Raw genomic sequence first — 9,291 nt, 5'->3', positions numbered from 1 at the left:
ATTAAGCATTAAAAATCTTTTGTGTTTATAAATCAAGGAATGATGAAGCAGTTTACCGTCGTGATCATTATTAAGTCATGATAAAGTTTAATTTGAGAAATGAATATCTTTGTGTCTTATACTAAAACTACATTAATCTGTCTTGGTACAGTGTCAGAAATAAAGGTACAAAACTGTACCTTTTCTGTGACTGGGGCTGTACCCTAAGTTTCCGTTTGGTACCTTTACATGAATACAAAACAGAATACAATTTTGGGTAGATTACAGTACCTTCAATGTTAAAAAAAAGTCAAAATATGTACCTTAGCTGTCAGTGGGGAAGCACCCTTTAAGAAGGTAATTGTATGGACCATTAGGTACAGATATGTAAACATTTAGTACCAATATGTACCTTTGAAATACTAATATGTATTTTTGAGGTACTAATAAGCTCTCTTTGGTCCCAGTATGTACCTCTGAGGTACTAAAATGAAATCCTTAGCTGCAAAGCTGTACTTTTTGAAAGGGTACATATGAAGGTATATTTGGTGCAAAACAACTGCACACCTGTGACAGTGGAATTTGTATTTGTAGGGATTATCCACAAATGTGTATCAGTAAATTTGAAGTCACAGATGAAGATTTGCAAACTTGTAGATTTTTTTTCTTTCCCTCAAATACAACACAACAGTTACACATTCACAAATCCTTCAGTGCAGCTGCACAAATCCCATTTTACAAATCACAGATTAAGAAACTCACAAGCTCACGTTTTTTGCTTCAATTGCTGCAGTAAATATGGTGCAAAACCTACTTGAACACCTGCATCAAAGTATGTGAAGTCACACACAAATTTTGTACATTCGCAAATTAGTTTGTGCATCTGTGCGATGAGAGTTGCATGTGTGTAAAAAAAATTTTCACAAATTTTTTTTTATTTTTGAAATATTTTCTAGCCCAAACACAAGTACATAAATACAACTGCTTGAATCTGCTGCTACGAGTTTCAAACACTCTTTTTCGTGTGCTCTCTGTTTTGCACCAAATATCTCGAGATAAATGGTGCGAAAGTGATTTGTATACCTGTAGGCTATGTTCAGCACTGCCCACCAGGTGGCGCCCGACACTCACTGAAGCAGAGTTTATTAATTACCAGCAATGTTTCAGCAAGGTAAATCGCCTTTATCAAGGTATTATTTTCACCAAGTGGAGAACAATATAAATGGGAGTGCTAATTATACACAGATGAAGGTAATTACATACAATATTCCAATGATTCATTAGTAAACAAAATATAAGATCCATAAATTTCAAACCATCAATATAAGTAGATTAAAAATACAAGCAGCAAATACACACATAGGCCTTCATTTTGTCAGGATCCTGAATGTCATTATATGTGTTTTGTCTTGTTTTGACACCCTCATATAAGTGTTCTGTGTTTGTGTGGAGAGTCACGTGACCTATTTGTTATGTGTGGCACGTGCTCTCCTGTCTTTAGTCTTAACCTTACCCTCCTGTTTCCTGATTATGTGTGATTAGTTTCCTCACCTGTTGGTTATTGTCCCCTATTAGTTCCCCTATTTAAATGCCATTGTGTCTCTTGTCTTTGTGGTATCATTGCTTGTATGTACGTGTGTCATGGTCAGGAGTCTGTCTCGGTTTGCCCTGTTTGTTATTATTTTATTCTTGCCTTGTTTACCCCCTCGAGGGTGTTTTTGTTATAAAATAAAAGTCTTTTGAGTTGAGAGCTGTCTGCACTTGGGTTCATCCACCCCCATTCCTGACAGATGATACCACCATTCTTGAACCCAGCAGACAGCTCTGTTTTGGTTACCTTGTTCAGTCTGACCCCGTCTAGTGTTCCTGTCCGTCCAGTCCTGCTTCGTCCTGCTGTCTGTCCAGTCCTGCCCCGTCCTGCTGTTGTCTGTGGAGTTGTGTTCCTGTGGCCGTGCAGTGAGCCCCGCAGGTGTGTTCCTGATCGGTGGGGTCTTCGGTAGGGCTACTGGCCGACGAGCTTCGCGGGAGTGTTCCTGTTCGGGGAGCTCCGCGGGACAGATCCGGATCGACGAGCCCCACGGGAGTGTGCTGGTCGGTGAGCCCCGCGGATAAGTGCCAGGATGGTGAGATTCGCGGGAAGTTCCTGGTCGGCGGATCCTGTGGGAGTGTTTGTACGTCGGACTGTCGCTGCGATGGAGCTCTGTTCAGCGAGCCCTGCGACAGCGGATCGGCCAGCAAGCTCCGGGATTCTCACTGGTCAGTGAGCCCCGCGAGCGTTCCTGTACGGCATGTCCAGTGTGATGTTCAAGGTCGGCGGGCCGAGCGGTGCTGGGTTCCGGGCCCACTTCCTGGGCGGAGACCGTCTGTCCCGCCTTCTGTTTTCGGGGGTCCGGACATTGGGCACTGTCGGCCTTCTGGCCGTTGGACTTTGTTTATTGTTTTGTCATGTTCTGTTGTGTGGGGATGCCGTGTGGCATCCTTTAAAGGAGGGGTAGTGTCAGGATCCTGAATGTCATTATATGTGTTTTGTCTTGTTTCTAGTACCAGGATCCTGACACCCTCATATAAGTGTTCTGTGTTTGTGTGGAGAGTCACGTGACCTATTTGTTATGTGTGGCACGTGCTCTCCTGTCTTTAGTCTTAACCTTACCCTCCTGTTTCCTGATTATGTGTGATTAGTTTCCTCACCTGTTGGTTATTGTCCCCTATTAGTTCCCCTATTTAAATGCCATTGTGTCTCTTGTCTTTGTGGTATCATTGCTTGTATGTACGTGTGTCATGGTCAGGAGTCTGTCTCGGTTTGCCCTGTTTGTTATTTTATTCTTGCCTTGTTTACCCCCTCGAGGGTGTTTTTGTTATAAAATAAAAGTCTTTTGAGTTGAGAGCTGTCTGCACTTGGGTTCATCCACCCCCATTCCTGACACATTTAAATAAGATACCAAATGATGTAAGACCCATTCATTTTTAATATCATAATACACATAAAAACAACCCAAATCAAAATCTTCTTTTAAACCATGTGTGGCCAATGTTCGCATTTAATATACCTAAAAGGCCTCTTGTCCAAGTAAAAATTGGTCCAACTCACCTCAACTTCTAGATGAAAATACCCTCTCAATTCCTATATCAGGTCTATGTGTGTATTTGCTGCTTGTATTTTTTAATCTACTTATATTGATGGTTTGAGATTTATGGAACTTATATTTTGTTTACTAATGAATCATTGGAATATTGTATGTAATTACCTTCATCTGTGTATAATTAGCACTCCCATTTATATTGTTCTCCACTTGGTGAAAATAATGCCTTGATAAAGGCGATTTACCTTGCTGAAACATTGCTGGTAATTAATAAACTCTGCTTCAGTGAGTGTCAAGCGCCACCTGGTGGGCAGTGCTGAACATAGCCTACAGGTATACAAATCACTTTCGCACCATTTATCTCAAGATATTTGGTGCAAAACAGAGAGCACACAAAAAAGAGTGTTTGAAACTCGTAGCAGCAGATTCAAGCAGTTGTATTTATGTACTTGTGTTTGTGCTAGAAAATATTTCAAAAATAAAAAAATATTTGTGACATTTTTTTTTACACACATGCACCTCTCATCGCACAGATGCACAAACTGATTTGCGAATGTACAAAATTTGTGTGTGACTTCAGGTGTTCAAGTAGGTTTTGCACCATATTTACTGCAGCAATTGTAGCAAAAAACGTGAGCTTGTGAGTTTCTTAATCTGTGATTTGTAAAATGGGATTTGTGCAGCTGCACTGGAGGATTTGTGAATGTGTAACTGTTGTGTTGTATTTGAGGGAAAGAAAAAAAATCTACAAGTTTGCAAATCTTCATCTGTGACTTCAAATTTACTGATACACATTTGTGGATAATCCCTACAAATACAAATTCCACTGTCACAGGTGTGCAGTTGTTTTGCACCAAATATACCTTCATAGGGTACAGCCCCAGTGACAGTAAAAGGTAAAGTTTTTTACCTTTATTTCTGACAGTGTAGATATATAAGGAACTGTTTGACATGTTTATTTAATATGCTATCTATACTGGTACATATAATGGGCGTTTGTCTGCAATTCTGTGCTCTTTAAAGGGACACAAGGCAGCATTTTTATGTTAAAGGGTTAGTTCACCCAAAAATGAAAATTCTGTCATCATTTACACACTCTCATGTTGTTACAAACCTGTATAAATGTCTTTGTTCTAATGAACACAAAGAAAGATATTTTGAGAAATGTTTGTAACCAAACCATTCCTGGACCCCATTTACTTCCATAGTATTATGATTTCCTACCACGGAAGTAAAAGGGGTCCAGGAGCAGTTTGGTGTAGGAAGAATACCCCATTTGCAAGTTCGCTGTATCCGACCCGGTTTCCTTCAGTCTCGCAAAGTCTCAGATATCACGAGAAGTAGGATCACTTTACGGCAAACAACACAGAGGCAGGCGAATGAAAGACGGCTAGCGATTGTTGCAGAGCCGGGGAAGAAGCAGTGAAAAACCCTTGACGGAAGATTCCAAGAAAAAGAGCTTCAGACCTAATATATATATTAGGGTGACCATACGTACCATTCTCCCCGGACGTGTCCTGGCCAGGATTTGGGGTGCGTCTTCTGGATATTTGTCGACCGCATACATCATAGAGGATTATTATTATTATTACAGAAAAGCAACCGTTACATTTTAAGGTAAGAATGAATCTACGATTGCATGTCTTATGTTTTTAACTGAATGACATATGCGGTCAACAAATACGATTTCCGGAAGACGTACCGAAATCCTGGCCAGGAAGCGTCCGGGAAGAATGGCACGTATGGTCACCATATATATATATACAGAAGGATAATATTTGTCTAAAGTTATATTAGTAAGGTCTATAAGTTAATCTGGTCGAATGACGTTTTCCCTTTGCTTCTCTCTCTCTCTCTCTCTCTCTCTCTCTCTCTCTCTGTATATATATATATGAAGAGTTTGGTTCCAAAACGCAATAAACGCCATTTTTGAAAAAAATGAGTTACTGCCAGAATCGGTATTATATCAGGTCAGTATTAAAAAGTCAATTCTTAATTTTACGCAAAATCCAATATCCGGCGTGTTATTCTGTCATCTTTTCTCCCTTTTTTCCCAAAACGCAATAAACGCCACTCCTCCTTTTTTACAGAACGCAATAAATCCGTTCCAGAAATTACAGCGCACCATTCACGCAATGTAAACAAACAATGGCGGCTCGCTGAGTACACGGAGTCCTAGTTTTCCTCATCTGCTTTTTACTTCGTGATCAACAAACAAACAAAAACAAAATAATACTTTAATAGCATTGAAAAACCTGTGGTGGTTTTCTGTGACGGGAAAGAAACGTAAGCTTCAACATCTAATAATTTACGCAAAAGGCACTCGGTAGACGGGGGCTTGTTTGCCCGGGACGACAGCATCAAGTTTCTGTCATGATAACACATTGACCCCAGGGGATCTTATGAAAAACTTTCCATAATTTTACTCAAAGTCAACGAAAATCGAGCAGGACCAAAACATTTTACAGCTGATCGCTGTGAAAAACGTTAAGCGAAGACGTCAAGTATAACCGCAGCAATGACAGTGTTCTTAATATCACAAAGTAAGTGTTTTGATTAATGACATTAATGTTTATTTTTTTAATCAGTGTGTACAACTGTTCAACTAAATGAATATAACATGGCGAAGATGAATGCACATTTATATAGGCGATTGATTCAATAGATTTATAGCATTTTGAATAAAAACTTGTCATGGATTTATTGCATTTTGTGGAAAAAATAATCCGTTTTTTATAATAAATCTTTGAAAATCAAGTTATGGATTTGATTTTTTTATGTTTTTATAACCTAAAGATGCTATGTGAAAGTTTGTAACAGAAAATAGTGGTTTTCATCTTGACACTTTCTTTGTATAGAAAACACGTTTTTACCGAAATTTGTCAAAATGGATTTATTGCGTTTTGGAACCAAACTCTTCATATATATATATATTTATTTATTTATTTATAATTATATTATTCTCATGCCCACTCTCCCCCCCAAAAAAAACACGAAAGCAGTAGTTTCCTCGTTCATATCGATCGTTCACGGTACAAATACTATTATGCATGACAACACAATAAAATTAAAAAATCAGTTGGAAAGGAAATATTACTGGATTGGAAATAGCCGGTTCCTGTGCTCAGATGGGTTGACAGCTGATAAGCTGGGTTGCGAGGGGGGACAACTTTGCTTTTCAAAGTGTGTTTGAAAGCATTTACTTCCAGACACTAGGGGGAGCTCATAAAGAAACTAGATATGCAATTCCCAAGGAATTACCAGTGCATGAAAATGCAAAAAGCTGATTGACAGAAATGTAAAAGAAATTTAGTCTAGTAGTTTACCTGGCTGTTGACATGTTTTAGTGTGAAGCTAGCATGATTTAAAAAAGTTATCATGATGAAATATGATGCTAGCATGATTAGCATGATTCAGCATGACGTTAGCATGATGCTAGCATGATTAGCATGAAGCTAGCATGACTAGCATGAAGCTAACATGATGCTAGCATGATTAGCATGAAGCTAGCATGAAGCTAGCATGATTTGCATGAAGCTAGCATGATGCTAGCATGATTAGCATGAAGTTAGCATGATTAACATGAAGCTAGCATGATGTTAACATGATTAGCATGATGCTAGCATGATTATCATAATGCTAGCATGAAGCTAGCATGATTAGCATGAAGCTAGCACGATGCTAGCATGATTAGCATGAAGCTAGCACAATGCTAGCATGATTAGCATGAAGCTAGCACGATGCTAGCATGATTAGCATGAAGCTAGCACGATGCTAGCATGATTAGCATGAAGCTAGCACGTTGCTATCATGATTAGCATGAAGCTAGCACGTTGCTAGCATGATTAGCATGAAGCTAGCACGTTGCTAGCATGATTAGCATGAAGCTAGCACAATGCTAACATGATTAGCATGAAGCTAGCATAATGTTATCATGATAAACACGAAGCTAGCATGATTAGCATGAAGCTAACATGATGCTAGCATGATTACCATGAAGCTAGCATGAAGCTAGCATGACTAGCATGAAGCTAGCATGATGCTAGCCTGATTAGCATGAAGCTAGCATGATGCTAGCATGATTACCATGAAGCTAGCATGAAGCTAACATGATTAGCATGACGTTAGCATGATGCTAGCATGATTAGCATGAAGCTAGCATGAAGCTAGCATGATGCTAGCATGATTAGCATGAAGCTAGCATGATGTTAGCATCATTAGCATGAAGTTAACATGAAGCTAGCATGATTAGCATGAAGCTAACATGATGCTAACATGATTAGCATGAAGTTAGCATGATGCTAGCATGATTAGCATGAAGCTAGCATGATTAGCATGATGCTAGCATGATTAGCATGATGCTAGCATGATTAGCATGATGCTAGCATGAAGTTAGCACGATGTTAGCATGATTAGCATGAAGCTAGCACGATGTTAGCATGATTAGCATGAAGCTAGCACGATGCTAGTATGATTAGCATGAAGCTAGCACGATGCTAGTATGATTAGCATGAAGCTAGCATAATTTGCATGAAGCTAGCATGATGCTAACATGATTACCATGAAGTTAGCATGAATTTATCATGAAATTAGCATGATCCTAGCATTATTAGCATGATGCTAGCATGATTAAGATGATGCTAGCATGATTAGCATGAAGCTAGCATGATTTATCATGAAGCTAACAAGATTTAACATGAAGCTAGCATGATTTAACATTAAGTTAGCAAGATTTATTATAAAATTAGCATAAAGCTAGCATGAAACTAGCACGAAGCTAGCATGACTTAGCATGAAGCTAGCATGAAGCTAATATGACCCAAAGACCCGACCCCCATGTCTCTATGATGTCCGGATCCAGAGATATAAGGCTTTGTTTATTATGTTGCTAGGCTGCTCATATTTGGTTGCTAGGGGCGTGGCTTAATACCTCAATAAGGATGGTGAGAGACTGATTGGATGCCTGAGTAAAATGAGCCCACCCCCATGTCTCTGTGACACTGTGCTGCAAAGATATCCATCTGGGCATTTTATAATGGCAGTCTATGGGAGATGTTGCTAGGGTGCCCAAAATGGTTGCTAGGGGCGTGGCTTGATAGCTCAATAAGGATCCTAAGGGACTGATTGGATGCCTGAGTAAAATGAGCCCACCCCCATGTCTCTATGACACTGCGCTGCAAAGATATCCCATTCGGGACGTTTTTAGTTCCTTATATGGGCATGATTCCTGCCCCATTATAAGTCTATGGGGAAATTTGGGGACCTCTTACACCCCAGGGGTACAACTTACACCCCATTGTGAGGTATGTTCTTACAGAGCCTGCCAGCCTCTTCAAATGTGGCAAGTCACAAGTTTCTGTGAAATCCTAGGTCTGAGCTACGACTCGTCAAAGTTTGTCGCAATGTTAAGTCTATGGGATTTTTCGGCTGCTTTTTCGCCCCTGGGGCGTAGACCGTACCCCCGATTGCTTATAAAAGTCATAGCACACTATTCCCGAATAGTCCGCACGTTTGAGAGTTTGAATGAAGTTTCTAAGTTAAACGGTTCGAGCCGTATTAATTGCGGAAATTTGGTTGGAAGAATAATAATAATAACTAGATATGCAATTCCCAAGGAATTACCAGTGCATGAAAATGCAAAAAGCTGATTGATAGAAATGTAAAAGAAATTTAGTCTAGTAGTTTACCTGGCTGTTGACATGTTTTAGTGTGAAGCTAGCATGATTTAAAAAAGTTATCATGATGAAATATGATGCTAGCATGATTAGCATGATTCAGCATAACGTTAGCATGATGCTAGCATGATTAGCATGAAGCTAGCATGATTAGCATGAAGCTAGCATGATGTTAGCATGATTAGCATGAAGCTAGCATGATTTTAGCATGATTAGCATGAAGTTAGCATGATGCTAGCATGATTAGCATGAAGTTAGCATGATGTTAGCATGATTAGCATGAAGCTAGCATGATGCTAACATGATTAGCATAATGCTAGCATGATTAGCATGATGCTAGCATGAAGCTAGCACGATGCTAGCATGATTAGCATGAAGCTAGCACGATGCTAGCATGATTAGCATGAAGCTAGCACGATGCTAGCATGATTAGCATGAAGCTAGCACGATGGTAGCATGATTAGCATGAAGCAAGCACGATGCTAGCATGATTAGCATGAAGCTAGCACGATGCTAGCATGATTAGCATGAAGCTAGCATGATTAGCATGAAGCTAG

Source organism: Paramisgurnus dabryanus, chromosome 1, assembly GCF_030506205.2.
Source record: "Paramisgurnus dabryanus chromosome 1, PD_genome_1.1, whole genome shotgun sequence".
Taxonomy (NCBI): domain Eukaryota; kingdom Metazoa; phylum Chordata; class Actinopteri; order Cypriniformes; family Cobitidae; genus Paramisgurnus; species Paramisgurnus dabryanus.
This window is presented reverse-complemented; position numbering follows the sequence as displayed.